Source organism: Pinus tabuliformis, chromosome X (genome assembly GCF_031772625.1).
Source record: "Pinus tabuliformis cultivar Carrire ecotype Pingquan chromosome X, CPIR1, whole genome shotgun sequence".
NCBI lineage: Eukaryota > Viridiplantae > Streptophyta > Pinopsida > Pinales > Pinaceae > Pinus > Pinus tabuliformis.
The window spans coordinates 1,746,348,727-1,746,370,635 of NC_142308.1; positions in this window are offsets into that span (position 1 = coordinate 1,746,348,727).

Sequence of the window (21,909 nt, forward strand, 5' to 3'; positions counted from 1 at the left end):
GGGTTGGAGTGAGGGATATGAGTTCATTATCCAGTTGATGCACTCTCATTTCATCCTGCTTGCCGAATAGTCCTTCCAATGTGGTCCAGACCGCATCGGGAGTAGTGGCTCTGCTGAAATGAAAGAGGAGTTCTCTGGAAATTGATAGGCATATCAATTTCCAGAGAATACTTGATCTTCTCCACTACAGAAATCGGTTCAGTCTCCGTTCCTATTGTTACCCTGTAAAGCCCTTTGCTTCGGAAGAGCAGAGTAATCTCTGTCTTCCATTCGAAGTAACTGAAAGGATTTAGAACGAGTTTTGTGGGCAGAGAGAGATGATCCATTGCTGCTTGCTATGCCTCCTGATGATCTATACCTGCAAATAGAATAGTGTACAATCCACTAGATCCAAACTAGCTATGATACCATGTAGAATTCCTGTAGAAACTCTGATAGATCTAGAATTCCAGTTAAATTAAACACAAGTAATTTGCTGATATTCAAGAGAGGAGAGAAAGAATTTGCTCCATCAAATGAATGCATTAAATTAATGAAAAATATTAATACATGAGCAACCAAACCTCTAATCCCAAAGGGAGGTGGTTATATAGAAATTGCCAAATCTAGAAAACTAGGAAAAAACTAGTAAAAAACTAGAAAAGGCTAAGAAAAGATAAAGGGAGGCCTAAAATAGCAACAATGACTCAGGACAACCTATGCCAACTATTAGCCACAAATAAAGCATGAGGAGGGGCACATTTCCCAAGGAAGGCAACTTTAAAACATGCTAAAATGGTTTGGTGGACCAAATCCCTTGATTTAAGGGAAATCTTCATGTGGGGCGCCAATCCTCAAATAATTCAAGTGGATGAGGTGTGGTTAGGTGTGAACATGCACTTAGATGTCTAAATGGTTTAGGAAAGTGGTTGGACCAATATTTCCATAATATTAAGCCTTTAAAGGAAAAAAACAAGGGAAAGTTGGTCCACCGAGCTAGTTTACCAAAAACCAAGTGTGAACATGATTTTTAGTGCATGTGGCTAAGATTCTTGGATGGGTCGATGGGTGAATCTTTCCAGACAATATCAATCAACTCATTATTGGGAGTAGTAGCAACTGTAGTATCCAACTTCCTCTTCTTTCTTTGCCTTTTGATGAAAACTTTGTGGGTTGGGCTATAGAACACATCTAAAGGAGGAATCTCCTCAATTCTCAAAACAATTTTAGAGGTAGGAGTGGCAGGAATGTGCTCTACCTCTTGAGTACTTGCAATTTTCTATACTGTAATTTATTGAGTTGCTTTATGTTGTGGAGTCTGTGGCTCAGGTGCTTGTCCCTCTGTATGGATCTTTTTATTAAAATGCTCCAATTCTTTCTCTAAATCAATGACTGAGAGTTTTGTTGACTGTGTGGAGGTGGAGTGAATTTCAGCCTAGTTTTTAGCTGAGGTTTTCTCAAATGCATTTTCTGTAGATTTGGCTGTATCCTTTTTTGATTCCTTACTTTTACTTCCCCATTCTGTGACTGTGGCTCTGAGTTCTCTGACCCCGTGGTAGACTTCTCTTGGGACTCTACTTCGGAATCATCTTTAGAATTTTCTCTGGAGATCTCTTCTAGGCTTACGCTGGGAGTTGGCTCCCTTATTGACTCAATCTGTAATTGGTCCAATGGGACCTTTAACAATCTTCTTTCTCTGTATTCATGAAATAATTCAAGATTTTATGGGTCAAAAAGTAATGATGCCATGTGCTTCACATCTGTGAATGTTTCCTTCTGTAGGAAGACGTCATCAAATGCATCTTCCTCATGACTGAATACCTTCACTTTAACCATGGTAGTGAAGTCTTTGGCAGTGCCATTTGGGTCATACTGCCTTCCTGGGAATTTAGGTAATTTTATAGATTTCACGATCTCCACTTATTTGAATGCATGTCCAAGATCGTGCAGTGCAAATGCTCCACACTGCAACGGAAATGTAGGCCAAATGGCCTTTTTCACTTCCTTTAATCCTTTTCTCATCCCACCCTCACTTTCTGTCTGGTAGTCTATCTCTCTAGCCATCAATTTGGCGGGGACGTAGTATGGGAGGACATGCAGTCATGCAATGCTCCCAAATACTCTGATATATGTGAATGTTTCCTACCCAAACCATATGGCCACTGGGAGGATATCTACCTCAGCTTCCTTAGAAAACCTAGGGGCATCTTGGTTCTAAACCTGTTTATAGATAAGCAACGTGACTCCATGACAAATTTTGTAAAAATGCGGGTGAAACTGAGACTCCCACATGTCCTTATGATATATATGAATGGGAAGTAGATGCTTCATAGTCCACTTCCATCGTATGACAAGAAATTTTGAACCAAAATAGATTTCATACCCACTATGGGGGAGAGAAATAGATGAAGTAGAGTACATACCCACTTTGTCTTTTTTGATCTTTCCCTCATTATTCGACCAGGTCTAGGTGACATCTACTGTGTCCTCGTTCTCTTTGGAAAACATCTTGAGGAACTGTTTGTTGTAGAGGGTTTGGGGCTCTGGTAGGTTGTACATAAGACGTAGGCTAGTAGAGAAAAATATCCCATAACCTCTTGGATGTTATTCTTAAATTCTCGTCTGAGATATCGGTCTGATCAATAATCAACTTGATCATATCTATATAAGGGATTATCTTTGGGCGAAAGGCTATGCGATGCAGAAATGAGCATGCCATCTAAAAAATGGAGGCATTTGAGGAAACATGATTGTCAGCTGTGACCTTTGTTTCTAGAGGCCATGGTTCCTCTTCTTCTAATAAATCATACATGGTTTCCCACGTAGAGGTTCCTCCTACTCTACTACATGTAGTATCTGTGAATAAAGGAGTCATTTTTGAGTTCTTAGATGCAACTACCTTGCCCTTCTTGGCCATTTCTCTCAAAGACTCCTTCTGTGGATTTTTCCCGAAAATTGAGAAAAAAGACAACTATCAGATATACAGAGATAAGAATGAATGTAAGATGGAATAATATAGATAACTTGAAAAGGTGATAATAAAGGAGTTTTATTAGAACACAAGTGAGAAGATATCGTATCACGTTGAACAACTTTCCACACATAAATGCCATTACCCTTTATTAAATTCCAACTAATGGTTCATTATCTCTTAGCTTTATTGCTCATTAATGTCCACATCGTAAGTTGGGAAGGAAGCTTCTAGGGTTGCGAGCCTTTAAATTGCGAAAATGTTGATTTTGTGATTTGCGAAGCAATATCGTAGATCGCATTATCACATTATGTTTGTATGCTTTCCTTATCGTTTCTTTTGTTTCTGCGAGATGTGAGATGCGGGCTGCTTAGTATTGTTTCCAAAACATAGCTCATTTGTCAGGTTTTCTTGTATAAAGCCCCTTTTATTAAGCAACGAACCTAAATACTTGTTTGTAAAGTATCTCGGGAGTGGGTCTGGGTATCAATCGCATTTCGCAATCTCACCCGATGTTAAGTTTGCGGTGTTCTTTTTAATGTACGAAATGCGATGCGATAAGGGAAATGCTATTATCACAATTTCACATCTCACACGTTTTAAGGTAACTCTTTAAGGTGTGCCTTCTATAAATAGTGATATGTGTTGTGGGCCTTAGTTTTAATAAGAAATGCCTTAGGACTTCGTTTATATAAGAAATGTACTAGTTTCAAAGTGTTTTAGTACATAGTCCTCTTTTGATCTCTTTTCGCTAGATTTGGTGGATTAGCAAGGCTTTCAATCACGCTTGATGGTGCGATATGTGGGAAAGGCAAACATTTACTAGTTTTTGAAAAGGTTTTTTGATTGATATCTTGATTTATTCCAAAATTTAATAAGGAAAATGCCTAAATGCTAAACTTATTTTTGGAAATATTTTTTAAAGGGTCCCCATTTATTAATGTAATATTGATTACTACTATTAACAAATGGGGGGTTGTTGAATAGCACAACAGGGCTATATTGTTCTTTGCTTTGATAATTGAATTTATTCATTAACACATTACATTCACCCTATAACATCATAACATTATTCAGATTTACATCATTATTCAGCAACATATGCAATTATAAAGAAAGAACAATATCATCATCATCAATGAAACATAACATAAAGGAAAAATAGAATAATGGAATTCACACATAGAGACACCAGGATTGGTCAGAGACTAGGGAAAAACCCATTAGTGGGAAAACTCTTTCAAATTATTCTTCTTATTAGAATTTCATAGAATGATTCAAAAAAAGAGAGTATAATGATACATATCTTCATTCATAAAACTATTCATCAAAATCAACTACAAAATCCATGAAATGAACCCAATAATGCTTATACTTGAAATCCTGATTTTGAAGCCTGTAATTAATTGTCACTGTTTGCGGTCAAGTGCCGAACACTATGATCACTAAGAAAAATATTCAAACAACTAAAATTCCATCATTTAATCCTGGTCGCATGGAGGAGGAGTCATGCGTGCAACTAGGAAGCTTCCAGTCGTTATCTGAAGCCTACAAGCGAGCGACTTGAGTATGCAATTGAGATTCTAAAACCCTAGATCCCGGTCACATGGAGGATGAACTATGCATGCGAATGGGATGTTTTGGTCACATGGATGAGCCTAGTAATGAGTGACTATAGTCGAGATATCTGTATCCTGTTCCTGTGACTAAGGCCCAAAACCCTAAAACAAAAATGTGAGCTTCAGACCCTGCAATTTCATCTTCAAGGGAGCCTGTTCCTCCGAGGACAAGCCTCAAACCTGTGCGAGCCAAAAACCAAGATAGAAGAGTGTCTCATAATTATGTACAAATGAGGTAGATGTAACATGTATTTATATCCTTCCAAGGGTGTCCACTTTACTTTAGGGCCGACGTTATCAAATATGCACATGTGTGATTTTCTTCATACATACACTTCCTTTATCCATTTTTAGCGATCTTTAGGTCGATTTTGGTCCTCTCGAAAAGAGAAATTCAATGAAATAATAGTATACATAGAATGAGCTATACAAAGTGGGATTTTACCATAATTTCATATTTTAACACTCCCTCTCAACTAGGTATAATTCCACCTGCATCATGTCATGACAATCCTGTCAACAAATCATATCCAGTCTCAAGTATCTCATCATCACGTATCATCATTGATCATATCAATTCATATCTTTCTTATTCCTACTTATCTCTTGATTTTCCCTACTCATATGCTGAATATTATCGAATCTAAAAGAATAATAATTTGTGATCAGAGGGGAGCCTAAGCTACCACCCTCTATTCATTGGGTTACCACCCGGGAACATTGGCGGGGCGTCAGATCTATGACCCACATAAAAATTGGATAACATATCATTAGGGAGAAAATCTCAACTTGGAACCATATTGGGGAGCATACATCAACCCTTAATCTCATGGGGGAGCTACTACTACGACCCCATATTGGGAAATAGGTGATATAGGGGAGCTAGTACTCAACCCATCATATTGCCTAACGATCTTCCCAACAATTTCCCTCAATAGTCATGTGGTAGCTTAGATGAATCATAATATGAGCTTGGGTAAGATACCTGGATTACTAAAGGTAAGGATCAAATGCCCCCAAGCCTTTTCAACCCATTGGCTAGACATGGAGGGACAATCCTAACAAGCCCAACTTGTGGCTATGATGCCAGCTGGGGTATACTCTGCAAAGACCAAGATAGGGTGAGATAATAGTCCAACCCTTTGGGTAATAGATAGGGGTGATTTCTTATTTTCTAGAGTTCCCTCAACCTCAGGAGCCCTCTATCTCAATTCCACACCCTGTGAGATCAAATCGAGGAGGAAGAGTTGACTCAGTGTCCTCGACCAACAATGGTCTCTGTAGATCAAAAACATATCATCATGCTCATATCTGGTAATCATCATGTCTCATATTCATACATGACATTAAATCAAATATAATATTAGAACAACAATATATCTATCAAAAAAAGGATACAATAGTCATCCTCCATCTCAAGGAGGTGTCAACCACAAGCCTAAGATTGTCTCATACATCAACACTATCTCAATATATGAAGGTATTTCAGTCCCATCTATATATGGGGTTCTCTGCCAATAAGATCCCACTCTTTATCATCATAATGTATCCATTTCATATCCAAAACTTTATCAAAAATCTCTCCAAAAATCTTCTTCATCTTGCCTCATAGCTAGCCATGCTAGCAACCTTGTACTCAACCTTAGTTGTGCTTCAAGCTATGAACCTCTCATATAATGGAAGATATCATACTAAGGAAACACCCAGATGCACTCATCAATAATAATCCAAAACATCATCAATACAGCCATGCAGCCAGATATCACAGGAAAAATGTCTTAGTCCAAAAATTGTTCATTCCATGCAAATATCTCAAAGGGTGCTTCGTGGCAACTCTATGTGTATGAAACGGCTCAATCATGAATGGACTTAGGTTCTATGTACAATATATATATATATATATATATATATATATATATATATATATATATATATATATATATATATATATATATATATATATATATATATATATATATATATATATATATATATGTTTTCAATCAAAACATCAATGCTTCAATCAACTGTCAGTTTCCAAGTTGAGTTCAAAACTATCTCTTCACAACTTCTTGATATTCAATAGGAGTGTCCAAGGATTTGCATTGCCACTTTTCAACACTTATTCAATAGCTTCACAATATAGATTTTATTTTCCCAACTCTATAAATTGATTCATCGTGCCATGATTCATTATTTCGAGCTTCAGAAGCCAACTCCTTCTTACTTAGATCATAAGAGGCTCATTACCTATCAATAGTAGACCACCGACATATAAAACCAAAACCAAAATCATACCTTGGAACACTTCTGAAGTAGAGATTTCCTAGATTCACTAGATAACTTCCAATGCAAACACATCAAGATTGAGGAGCTTGCTTCATACAATGATATTTGAATACATAACACTTTACGAAACCAATAAATTGAGTCTTACATAAATCAATATTGTACAATCAAATCAACTAAGTCAACTTATCAAAGTTTAGATGCCAGATCAGGACTAATATCAAAATCATTAATATCACAATATTAGATTATTTAGACCATGTGACAGGTAGAGCTCTCATTAAGTCATGATTTCATCTATTATCATGCCAGCATGTTGTCATTTAATTATCAAACCAAGCTTCATCAAGTCATCCTCATGATCATAATATAAGTTACTAGATGCAAATGAATATACTAAGAATAGGTTCCATCCATTTATTGTGAGATTACTTCACACTAAATCACAAATGTCAATATTTAAACCATTGTGCTAAGAACAGGACGAGGCCAATACAAAACCATTATCGAATACCAATATTAGTCACTATGCCCATATAACATTGTTATCAAGGAAAATCATTAGTGGTCAAATCAAATCATTAGTCATCAGGTCAAATCCAAAATTTTCTATCATAGTGAGATCTATAGTCCAGAACATATCTCAATAATCAAGTCAAGGCTATAGTCATTATCATGTTAAGACTCCAAAAACTTCTCATCTATATCAATCAACTAAATCTAGTCAAAATCTTGTAGCACAAACTTCAATCATTAAATGATAATGAAATATCTATATGCATATCCCGATCACCTACAAACACACTTTTAGTCTACATATTCATATTATATTAAACATTAAATCTTCCCTACTCATAGAACTTTTTATTGTCTGGTTCATGTATGTCGAACTGGCATCCTTCAAGTGAACATCTAATTTCATGCACAAAACTTCATTTTTGTGTCCTGCATAAATAACCACATCCATAGGCCTTCTTCTATGTGATTAGGAGACTAAAGTCATACCCTTGACCTTACTTCCGTGCGGCTGAGAGGCTACAATTGCACTTGTAAGCTTGCTTCCATGTCTCTGAGGCTTAGAGTAAGGGAAAACTCTTTCTTCTTAGACCAGAACTTTGCTGCAAATCAACAATGTCATATATTTGTCTATTCATGTTCATAAATATTATTTCAACAGTAAAGGACATACATATAATGCCTATTATAATAGGAGTAAGGATCTTATGGAGAGATTTTCCCTTTGAATGGGTATCCACTTCAGTCATCTTTATTCAAGTCATCAACCTGTCTATAATACTATCATGCATCAACAAATCTGTTAGATCAAAAAGTCAAACTATATCACATATTCATCATGGTTATATCATGTTATCATCAATTAATTAATCATGACATCAATCCATCAACAAGGGTTAGTGTCAAATAACTAATAGGAGTAAACTTCAAGAATCATGATCACAACATCACTTCTTTGTCACGTAACTCAATCCATCAAGTCAAGGCATTCAATTTTACCATATGCCATAATTACTAAACACATCAAAACATAACCATGGTAAACAAAAGATCCCAAATATCAATCTCATTTTTAGACTTCTATCATCATGGATACCATGCTTTTTACAAATATTATCAATAGTATCAAGTTACCATCTATTAGAATCAAGGTGCTAGCCTTCTTCATGGGATCAAGATATCCAAAATGATAGATGTTAGCCAAACATAAAGTATACTAATATATCAAAGATCAATATTAAGTAGCTTCATAGAATCAAGAAGTTCATCATGTCTAAAGGATAAAATACTTGCTTACTACTAAGTGCATCATTTCATCATAGGAACCATGAATCCAAATCACTTTCATATGCATGCATGAGCCATTTGAGAAGGATACATTCTCATCATACCTTAGGACTTACCTTGCCATCAATATTGTAGCTGAAACATAACTTTGAAACAATATACCATGCATACCTTGTAGTATTCAAATACCTATGCACCTTCTTATTTTACATAGGCAGCTTGTAGCGCTTTGTCACCTTTTCATTAGATGCCTCTTCCTGCACTAGCCATGATCCTCAAGAAGGATCCACTTATCATATCTCATCAAGAAGTTAGAAGCATCCAAATACTCAAATATATATGCAGAAAGCATAAGTAATAATAAAAACAATAATCAGATCCATAAGTCTAAACAAAAGTAAATACATAAAGAAGCATCATAAATAAAAAAGTGCTTATCTTCAATGAGAGGTGATCATCTCCCTCTTGAACCAACCTTTGAGAGACATCACTGTCCATTGCCCATATAAAAATGTTGCCTTAAATACTTCAACCAAATCTATCAGCAACCAGGCCTAATAGAGACTATCCCATCTAGGGCTTCATCAAATTTGACACAAGTGATTGAACATCTTCACTTTGACCATGCTAGGATTTCTATATTTCATAAATCTTTTACCATAAAGCATGGTTTCTCCCAAACCCTAACCTCATAATATCCATCAAACCATAATACACAAATTATCTAAGGTTTTATTCAAACCCTAGAATTATTTTATGTCTCCACCATCCTCTCTTGCATCCATCAACAATGCCATCATAGGGATGATCTCCATGACTTTTCTTCAACCCAACTTTGATACCATGTTAATTTTTCTTAGGGATATATTGTTCTTTGATTTGATAATTGCATTTCTTCATTAAAAAATTACATTCACCCCATAACATTATAACATTATTCAGATTTACATAATTATTCAATAGCATATGCAATTATATATAAAGAACAATATCAACATCATCAATGAAACAGAACATAAAGGAACAATAGAAGAAAAACATTCACACATAGAGACACCAGGATTGGTAGGAGACCAGGGAAAAACATACTATGGGGAAAACCCTTTCAAATTATTCTTCTTATTAGATTGTCATCGAATGATTCAACAAAAAGAGAATACAATGATTCATATCTTCATTCATACAACTATTCTGTTGGCATTATGATGCATGTGTTGTACTTGATGGCAACCCTCTCATAGAAGATCATCTCACTTGTATACATTCAGATGAATCCACAGAAGAGATATCAGATATGACAAAATACATGGATGTAGGACAGTTCAAAGGGATTAGATGACAGTTCACAAGTAAGCTTTGCCATCAAGTCCAAAGGGGGAGATTGTTGGCATTATGGCTAAAGTGTTGTCCTTGATGGCAACTTATACAGGTGATGGATCACAGTACAACCAGTCAGTAGCAGAGATTGATGATCAACTCTCAAATATTGAAGAAAATAAGGGGTACGCAGGTACACCGTACAAAAGGTGCAGACACGCATGCATGTCTTAGATAAAGTGCGTACATATACACAGGTATCCCGTGTAAAAGGTGCGGACCCTAGTTCACACACTTTCATGCAGTGAAAAAGTATTCTCACGTGGGAATCCAATGGTGGACCATAGTATTTAGCCCGACGTATTTGATCCTATGGTTTGGTCAGTGGTATTGTTTTATATTATTATTATTATTATTGAGCCCCATGTTTTTGGGCCCCTTGTATTGGTTATCTATGGTATTGATCCATGATTTTAGGAAGAGCCTGCCTATATAAAGCAAAGGAGATCATTTGGCTAGACATGTGTGAAATTAGAAGATCTTAAGAGAAGCTAGATCTGAAATTCTTGTAATCGGTTTGTGAGAGAGAGTTGAATCAATATCAAGGAGAAACATGAGAATTACAAGTCGGATCTACTAATGGGTTGATATCTCCTCGGCGCATGTTCAGATCTGTAGATCTGACAGTCTGGGTTATTCTTGAAGTCTTGAAATTATCTATACCCGCAGGAACGCAAGTACAGTAAAGGAAAAGTGCGTAGGTATGCAGGTCCAGAAGCGTTGCAGGTGCGCAGATACGCAGGCGCAGAAGCGCTGCAGGTGCGTAGATACGTAGGCCCAGAAGCGCTGCAGATGCGGAGGTACGCAGGAAGTCTGTGAGGCACAGTGCGTGGGTACGCAGGAAAGCAGCTGGAAACAGTGCGGATGTACGCAGGTGTTCTATGGGTGAAGCTGCGTACTGTTCATGAAATCTATTTAGCTGCCCCTGTTTATTATTGTTGTGTTCTGGGTTTCGAAGTGATGTCTGGTTTCTGATATTATGTTCTGATAACAGCAGTGATTGATTGAATGATTATGATTAGCTTCAGTATTGATAGATGAATGGATCAGGTTCATAATGACTTATCCTTATATGATCTGGTGGACTAGATCTGATTGATAACTCTCATTGTATATATCTGGTGATTGGGTGATTTAGAAGGTTGTTTGATTATGAGCTTCAATGTTGTTGTTGGGTCCAGTCTGAAAATTGATGAAACGTGGTACCTGAGGAGAAAATATTGTAGGCCAGCACCTACGTACTAGTATCTGAGCTAGTACAAGAGCTAAAGGAAATCTTTGGAGCATTGTAGCAGGTAGCAGCCTGCGTACTAGTAAATGGATCGGATAGTACAAGAGCAAAGGGGGTTGTAGCTCCCGTACTAGTATAAGACTGCACCAGTACAAATATTGTAAAAGGATTTTCTTATTAAGAAGAAGATTGAGATGACTTGCAGCAGGTGGTTTTCTCCCGCATTGGGTTTCCACCTTATATCATGGTGTTCATGTGTGTGCCTTATGTGTGATGATCCATTCTATGTTACTGCATCTATTAACTGATAATATGGTTGATAATGTTCTAATGCACTCATTGAAGATCAATTAACTTAATCATAAGAAGTTGTGGAAGTAGCATATATGAATCTGATTATGGAAATGAAAAAGTTTTATTAATGTGATAATACTGATTCACCCCCCCTCTCAGTATTATTTCCAACAATTGGTATCAGAGCAGGTCCTTTGATAGAAGCTTGATCGCTTGAAGGAGATCCGTGGAACAATGGGAAAGAAGCTTAAGAAGAAAGCACCTAGGAAAAAGAAGTCATCTCAGAAGAACTATGACAGTGGGAGAATCGATTGGGGATTAGGTATAAGAAGCTCTTTAGATTCAGAATCAGATTCAGAATCATTATCAGGTATGAATATATTATCCTCTGCCGTTCTAGCTATCTTTCCTTTTGGAAGAGATGAAAGTGATAGCGAAACTACTGAATTAGCTCTTATGGGTGAACAAGAAAGATATCAAATAGAGGCAGAATTTAAAAGGCTGACAGACAAAATTAGAGATCCATAAGATCTATTGAACAAAAGGGAATGTGACTTCAAAGAAGAAGCTACCAAACTAAAGGCCCAATTAGAAGAAGGAAACAAGGTAAGAAAACTTCTCAAGGACAAGGAAGACCAATGTCAAAAATTGCAGCATGAAGTGACATCATTAAGAAAAGAAGTCAACGAAAGAAGCAAAACCATCAAGAAACTCAAAGATAGATCCAGCTACTATGAAAATCTTGAAGCTACAATCCTCTCACTAAAAGGAGATCTTGAAGAATCAAAGAAGCAGAATACAGATCTACTCCAAGCTATTGCAAAACAAGAAAACGAAGTCACCAGCTTAAAAACTCAGCTGGAATGTGCATTCAGAATTCGTCAAATGCAGCAGGATCTGAATGAAGAACAAGAAAAGGAGATTCTCAAACTAAGGGAACAAATGGAAGAAGGAAGGAAAGCTGAAGAAGATTTGAAGAAGCAATCTCTTGAAAAGGAAGAACAACTTCAGGTTGAGGTAAATATCTTGAAAGGTAAATTATAAGAAAAGGATAAGCTTTTACGATTTCAAGATAGTTCTAAAGTCTTGGATGATATTCTTAGCAGTCAAAGGTCTCCTGCTATAAAGACTGGTCTTGGTTTCCATGAATCTGTTGAAGGTGAATCTAGCTCACAAGGTGAGGCAAGGAACTCTAAAGAGAAATCTAAAGTGATCAACGAAGAAATGAAAGATCAATCTCGTCATCAACCAAGGAAAGAGATTCCTCAAAGAAAATCCTTTACTCCTCCTATGAATAATGTTGAATGTTATGTATGTCATAATCTTAGACATGTTGCAGCTAGATGTAGAAGAAGAAGGGTTCAAGACCATTATGCAGAAAGATCATCACATTCAAGGTACTTTAATGGATATTGCTTTGCTTGCAATATGTATGGTCATAAAGCTGCTGATTGTTACAGGAGGAATATGAAACATGTAAGATGTTATGCATGTAACAATCTTGGACATATAGCTAAGGAATGCAGGAACAAAGTGTGGGCACCATATCAAAAGGAGAAAATGTCATCATCACGCTTGAAGATATGGAGGAAAAAGGAAGTACAGTCAGAAAAAGGTGGCACAGCACAACGTACAGACATACCAGAATCAGAGGGAGCTGAAAGTACAAAACTTCAGTGTCCTGAATCTCATATGCAATCTCCATAAAGGAAAGTCGCGTATATACGCGAGTTGGATACTACACAATCACGTATATGATTGTTTTAAGAAAGGCAGTAGGGAAAGTGAAGTTGGAAGTGAATCTATGAAGTATGATCTCTTGAGCACAAGATCAGATCTGAGAATCTGACACAGAGGAGGACTGTTAATTGGGTTCTAATCAGAGGTACGCAGGTGATACACAGTGAAAGTGCGAGGGTACGCAGCGCAGCAATGGTCCTGGTGCGTAGGTACGCGGCGCGATAGAAGGATAACCTGCGGAGGTACATAGAAGTACGCGGCACGATAGAAGCAAAGGTGCGTGAGGTACGCGGCACAATTGATAACATAGGTGCGTGGGTACGCACTGTAGTAGAAGGCTGTCTATGTGTATACGTAGAAACATAGAAATTCAGGTGCGGGGATACGCAGAGTAGCGAAAGACGATGTGCGGAGCCACGCAGGTCATATAATGAGAAACTGCGTATCTGTCTTAAGGCATTTATTGGCTGACTTTTCTTGTTGATAAGATCTAACAGATGGCACCAGTTTAGGGGGAGCATATGTTTTTAATGCATTGTTGGCATTATGGGTAATAATCCTTGGTGATGATGCTTATATAGATAAATGATTCATCTTGCTATGAGTTGTTCACATGGTTCTTGGATCAGATTTGTGGTTGATTCTCTAATGGTGCTTACATGGTAACTTTCATGAGGATAAGGAGAAGCACTTAGCTTGAATTCACATCTTCTTGATGATGAGTCACTCATATGCTGCTGTTGACATATGCATAAAGATCATATATTACAGTTATGATGCATGATTCCTTTCATTCTTGGCACAAATGGATGAGGATTGTTGCCTGGATACAGATACTATGGAGCAGATCATACAGTGTTGTTGCTGATGTTTATCTTAGGTGATTGGTCTCTGTTATAAATGTCATATCACGACTCATGATGTAATAGTATGTCTCTATCTATTGTAGTCATCTCTTCAGGTCCTGTAAACGACCTATGTTGGTTTCCCCACTATGCCTGGGATGAAGATGTAATGTATTTAGTTCCTGATGTATCCCCACTTGGTGGGTGATGGATGTATGTATTGAGTCTTTTAATGATAGGAAGGTCATTTATGATATATAGAGTCATGTTCTTCTTGTAGAACATCTTTTTGCAGACCTTGCTTACAGTCAGGGGGAGCTTGAGCATGAACAACACTATATTGCAGAGCAGACATTTCAACTTGTTCTCAAAAAGAGCATTATCAGATTGGTGCACCATGGCATATACAAAGGGGGAGCTCATTCAGAGATTTCAGCTGATCTGGTTTATAGTCAAGGGGAGCATGTTCTTAGGGGGAGCAAAACCCTTTGCCCTTGATGTCAAAGGGGGAGAGTGATTTGGTGTTGTTGCCATCAAGTCCAAAGGGGGAGATTGTTGGCATTATGATGCATGTGTTGTACTTGATGGCAACCCTCTCATAGAAGATCATCTCACTTGTATACATTCAGATGAATCCACAGAAGAGATATCAGATATGACAGAATACATGGATGTAGGACAGTTCAAAGGGATCAGATGACAGTTCACAAGTAAGCTTTGCCATCAAGTCCAAAGGGGGAGATTGTTGGAATTATGGCTAAAGTGTTGTCCTTGATGGCAACTTATACAGGTGATGCATCACAGTACAACCAGTCAGTAACAGAGATTGATGATCAGCTCTCAAATATTGAAGAAAATAAGGGGTACGTTGGTACACCGTACAAAAGGTGTGGACACGCAGGCATGTCTTAGATAATGTGCGTACATATACGCAGGTATCCCGTGTAAAAGGTGCGGACCCTAGTTCACGCACTTTCATGCAGTGAAAAAGTATTCTCACGTGGGAATCCAATGGTGGACCATAGTATTTAGCCCGATGTATTTGATCCTATGGTTTGGTCAGTGGTATTGTTTTATATTATTATTATTATTATTGAGCCCCATGTTTTTGGGCCCCTTGTATTGGTTATCTATGGTATTGATCCATGATTTTAGGAAGAGCCTGCCTATATAAAGCAAAGGAGATCATTTGGCCAGACATGTGTGAAATTAGAAGATCTTAAGAGAAGTTAGATCTGAAATTCTTGTAATCGGTTTGTGAGAGAGAGTTGAATCAATATCAAGGAGAAACATGAGAATTACAAGTTGGATCTACTAATGGGTTGATATATCCTCGACGCATGTTCAGATCTGTAGATCTGATAGTCTGGGTTATTCTTGAAGTCTTGAAATTATCTATACCCGCAGGAACGCAAGTACAGTAAAGGAAAAGTGCGTAGGTACGCAGGTTCAGAAGCGTTGCAGGTGCGCAGATACGCAGGCGCAGAAGCGCTGCAGGTGCGCAGATACGCAGGCCCAGAAGCGCTGCAGATGCGGAGGTACACAGGAAGTCTGTGAGGCACAGTGCGTGGGTACGCAGGAAAGCAGTTGGAAACAGTGCGGATGTACGCAGGTGTTCTATGGGTGAAGCTGCGTACTGTTCATGAAATCTATTTAGCTGCCCCTGTTTATTATTGTTGTGTTCTGGGTTTTGAAGTGATGTCTGGTTTCTGATATTATGTTCTGATAACAGCAGTGATTGATTGAATGATTATGATTATCTTCAGTATTGATAGATGAATGGATCAGGTTCATAATGACTTATCCTTATATGATCTGGTGGACTAGATCTGATTGATAACTCTCATTGTATATATCTAGTGATTGGGTGATTCAGAAGGTTGTTTGATTATGAGCTTCAATGTTGTTGTTGGGTCTAGTCTGAAAATTGATGAAACGTGGTACCTGAGGAGAAACGATTGTAGGCCAACACCTACGTACTAGTATCTGAGCTAGTACAAGAGCTAAAGGAAATCTTTGGAGCATTGTAGAAGGTAGCAGCCTGCGTACTAGTAAATGGATCGGCTAGTACATGAGCAAAGGGGGTTGTAGCTCCCGTACTAGTATAAGACTGCACCAGTACAAATATTGTAAAAGGATTTTCTTATTAAGAAGAAGATTGAGATGACTTGCAGCAGGTGGTTTTCTCCCGCATTGGGTTTCCACCTTATATCATGGTGTTCACATGTGTGCCTTATGTGTGATGATCTATTCTATGTTACTGCATCTGTTAACTGATAATATGGTTGATAATGTTCTAATGCACTCATTGAAGATCAATTAACTTAATCATAAGAAGTTGTGGAAGTAGCATATATGAATCTGATTATGGAAATGAAAAAGTTTTATTAATGTGATAATACTGATTCACCCCCCCTCTCAGTATTATTTCCAACATATTCATCAAAATAAACTACAACATCCATGAAATGAACCCAACAATTATTATACTCAAAATCCCGATTCTGAAACCTGTAATGAACTGTCATTGTTTGTGGTGAACTGCGGTCACTGAGAAAATTATTCAGACAACCGAAATTCCATAATTTAGGTCCCATTCGCACAAAGGAGGAGACATGTGTGCAATTGGGAAGCTTCCAGCTACTCTCTAGAGCCTACAAGTGAGCGACTGTAGTCTACAATTGAGATACGTATGAGCCTAGTAGAGAGTGACTGCAGTTAAGATCTCTCTATCCTCTGCTTGTGACTAAGGCCCAAAACCCTAAAATAGAAATGCGAGCTTTCGACCCTACAATTTCATCTTCTAGAGAACCCGTTCCTCCGCGGATGAGCCTTAGATTTGTGTGAGCCAAAAAATAAGATAGAAGAGTGTTTCATAATGATTTCCAACTGAGGTAGAGGTCACTTGTATTTATAGCCTTCCAAGGGTGTCCACTTTTCTTTAGGGCTGAACTTATCAAATATGAGCATGTGGGATTTTCTTCATAAGTACACTTTCTCTTATCCATTTTGAGTGATCTTTAGGTATATTTTGGTCCTCTCAAAAACAGAAATTCAATGAAATCATAATATACATAGAATGAGCTGTACAAAGTTGGATTTGACTGTAGTTTCATATTTTAACAGGAGGCCAACTCTCTAGATTCCAATGGAGGCCATGAAGTGGAATGACCAGTGTGCTTTGGATTCCTGCAAGTGACAGGTGGAGGCAGTAGGTTTTGGATTCCTAATGTGCAAAGTGGGTGGAGAGTGTTCGGTCTCTAGACTCTTGTAGTGTCTTTGGGGTCGATAAATAGAGTTCTAGTTTCCCTGAACTAGTTGTGGGGTGGAGCCTAGAATCTATAGATTACCCATTTTGATTGTGTTTGGGTGGAGCACTAAAGTTATAGATTCATTGAAATTGTTGTGTGGTGGAGCTAAAACAATTATAGATTCCCTAAACTTGTTTTGGTGTGGATATTTAGATTCTCTTGATTCCATTTTTTGATTGTGTTGGGTGGAGACACAATGCACTTTGGATTCCTGGAAGTTAAGTGGAGGCTCTGTAGACTTTGGATTTCCATTTTAATTGTGCATATGACTAGTGAGAATATTTCTTGAGCATTTACCTTCATAGGCTTTGAATTAGACTTGAGGGTGGTTGGATGTAAGAAATAACAATAGTGAATTCAACCTATGATTGGGTGGAGATTTGAAGTCTTAATCTTATTTTTCAATAATCTATTTCATAAGATAAATTTCTTAATTATGTCATTGTGTATCTAATGCAATGTAAATTCTTGCTATTATTGTTAAACTGCGTGTGTTGTCGATGAGGAATATGTATTCTTGTGTATATTGATGGATTGATGCCTGTTTAGTACCACGGTGTGAGATCTGTGGAATATTTGTCTAACTAGTTAGGTTTATTGTGTTAGGATGATATGTAGTATATGGTTCTAGGTTGTTAAATTTATTTTAAAGAAATGTGCTTCCTATATGAATGATCACAATAAAATGAGAGCATTAATATCCACTATAGCTCAGTAGGGATTTTCTATTTTCGTCTAACTATCAAGGGTGCTCATATCTATTTTATAATCTCAGGAGAGATAGGAAAATATGGATGTGTGTTAAAGGGAGTCCCCAATTATAATAAACCTCAATAGAGATAGTCGTAAATGATATAAATGTCAAAAGGGTATCGCCATAGAACCATTCTTGTTGTGAGATGGAGATCTTCATGTCTGAGGACCACAAGCCCTCATGGGTGTCATCCCTGTGTGTGTTCCACCGAGATGGAGTAGGGCGAGACAGAGAAGCCATTCCCATCAGAAAATGGGAAAATATGTACATTTGGGTCATAGGCCTAGAAGGGGATGGTTCTATAGTATGGTAGCATTAAGGAACATGATTACATAGAAGGATGCTAGGATCTACCAAAAATACCCTTGTTGGAACAGGCAATGGTCACTTCGCACAGAGGGTCAAGACCTAGGCCATAGGTTGAAGCGATAGGTATGATGTCAGAAAGATGCCATCTAGGGATGATTTCATCTTAAACCTCAGAATGAAAGAGGAGAGTGACTTAAGGATGAGGCCGAGGTTAATGAAGGTTGAGGAACTGGAATACTCCCAACACTTTATGGGAATTTTGGCATTGCAGGGCTTCTGACCTCAAGGTGTTTCATTGTGGTAGCATACAGAATGAAAAGAGTTGAGGTTAATGGGGCCGAGGGACAAGAATATTTTCCTAGAAGGAGACAAAAAATGTCTTTGTCCCACCTTGGTATTTTTACTAAATATTACATGCCTTGAAGGGGGCCATGACTTAGCCTAAAGTTTATATGAAGTGAATGGGTTGCAAAATAGGATAAGGGATAGTTTGGTGGGGACCAAGAGAGGATATGATGTAGCAAGTGCCACAGTAGTAGATGGATGACTGAGCATGACGATGTGGACCTAACAGGTGAGGTGGGGTTGCCATGTGGGAACCACATGGGATCCATGTGTGTGCCATGTAGTAGTACCTTGCATACATGGAAAGGGGATTATGGTCAAACTTTAGATGGCCATAACTTTTGATCCACAAGTTGATTTTTGGTAAAAATCATATAGCAGGAAATCTATCAGCGAGCTGAGCTTGATCGTGGCCTTAGTTTCTAGTTTTGATGAAATTCAAAATTGTGGAATTTTTCAACCCCATTTCCATAATGATACCTTGGAAGTTAGGTTAGGAAAAAGTAACACCTCCCATTTAGCCTTGAAGGTTAAGGTGGGTGGGAGGGAACATTATAGTATGGTATTAAAGCATGGTTCAACACTTGGACCTGAATGGGTTCAAGAATAAGTAGAGCAGTCATAGAAGAATGAAGTTGAAAATATCTACTATAGAGCAAGATGATTCGTTAGGAATGCCATTAGTTGAGAACCATCATAGTAGCAGGATAAGAAGTTAATCTGTAAAAATATCATTGAGGTTGTATGCATCTTGTAGCACTTGATTGGGATTTGTATGTGATATATGATTATTATTTTTCTAACTGGTACACTAACTTGATATGTGATGTTTAATATAACCTGCACCAATATACTTATGGTAGCCATCCAAGTTGATGATTAATAGTTTGCATTTATGTTTTGGATTGGATAATAATTATGTGTATGTGACAACACATAAGAAGAAACCAAAGGATAAGAGATGAGGAGAATAATGGTGCAGCATGCCACTGATAGATCTCAACATGGGCATGAAGAAGATTCAGTATAAAAGAGAGGAGAGGCATGCTCTCTTGAATAGATGGATACATTGAGAAGCTTAAGGGATAAGATAAGGAGTTGCAATGCTGGCAACAATAATATTTTGAGGGCATAGGAAAAGCAGAAAAAAGTGAATGTAGCTATACTAGAAAGACAAAAGTAGCATGAGCTAGGATCTAGTTACAACTTCAAGAAGAGTTCATCAGGACGTGGAAGAGAAGAATGGAGGGGAAATGGTGAAGAAGACTATAGGTTTAGGAAAGTCATAGGTAGGGAAGTGAAGACACAGTAAGGGGTGGCACTCCTCTTAGTACTCCAAAGAGGAAGATAGACTGCCACAAGAAGTTATCTAGTGTATAAATGAGGAGAAAATATAAACAAAGGAGGAGGGGAAAGGAATGTGTGCCAGAAGAGTTCAAGAAGGAAAAACCCCCTATATTTGATGGTAATGTGAATAATGATGAAGAAGAAGAGGCATGGCTGCTAGGGATGATTTTTTTTTTGGCAGAGTGTACAATTACTCTAAGAACATGAAAACAATAGTAGCCATATTCAATCTCAATGGAAAGATTGATATTTGGTGGGAAGACTTAAGGAAAATGAAGGATATCAAAGAGAAGTAGTTGACTTGGGAAAGGTTTGAGAGATATATTGAAAAAGAAGTATCTCTCTAAAGGATATTATTATAACAAATCCAAAGAGTTCTACAATCTTAAACTTAGGAAACTGATAGACGATGAATATACCAATACGTTCTTGGAGCTATTAAGATATGTGCCTTACATCACAGAGAAGGAAAAGGTTCTATGATATATTAGAGGGATACCTTAGGTGTTTAGGGACATAATAGAGTTTCCTCAATGAATAATATTGGAGGAAGCTATCAAGAAAATGAAACACTATTATGAGAAATCAAAGCATAAGTCAAAATTCATAACAAACTGGAAGGTGAAGGGTAAGCATGATTTTAGAGGGAAAGGATCAAAGCCTATAGGATGAAGAAATTGGTTAGTCACTCAAAACAAGGGAGAACATCAACATAGTGCTATCATTGCAAATAAGGATCCATTCAAAAGGCCAACTAGAGTTGAGGTTGAGAGGATCAAAGCAGGACCCATGCAATGTTGGATGTGTGGGGAAAACCACTGACAAAGGGAGCACCTACAACAAAAATAGAATTTCCTAAGGGCATATAAGGTGAAGTAAGTTGAGACTATAAATTACATGGCATAGATTATGCTGCACATATATGTAACTGTGGAAAATAGATAGGCTGGTCATCAGGCATCAATTATTGAAATGGACGGTATGATCAATGAATAGACTATTTCGATCTTATTTGACCCCAATTCAAATTTTAGTTATGTAAGTTTAACGATAGTCGAGAAATTTTATTTACAAAAGGAAGCACAAAAGGAGTCGTGGTTTGTCCATCTAACCATAGGGATGAATAAATAAGTGGAGAGCATAGTAAAATCATGCTTAGTTATGTAGGAGGGATTCCCATGACCGTGAACCTAAAATTGCTACCTGTGGGTGCCTATGACATCCTCATTGGAATGGACTGGTTGGCTAGCCACATGAAAAAAGTTGACTATTTTGGAAAATAAATTGAATGCCTCAATGCGGATGGTGAAAGGACTGTGTTGCAAGGAAAATTGAATTCGACATTAGTTAGACTAGTAATTGCACTACAACTAAAGCGATGTAGCTGGAAGGGGTGTAGGATGTTCGTTGTCCACATTACTAATGAACTAGAAGGAAATAAGGAAGAGATGAGGGACCACTCAATTTTAAAATAGTTTGAAGATGTGTTTCCTAAGGAAATCCTAAGATTACCACCACATAGGGAGGTTGATTTATCAATTGAATTAATGCCTTTAAAAACTCTAGTATCTGAAGCCTCTTATGGATGAGCATTCCTGAGTTAATTGAGTTGAAGCTATAGATAAAATAAATGTTGGATAAGGGTCACATTAGGCTGAGTGTATCACCTTGGGGAGTGCCATAACTATTTGTGGG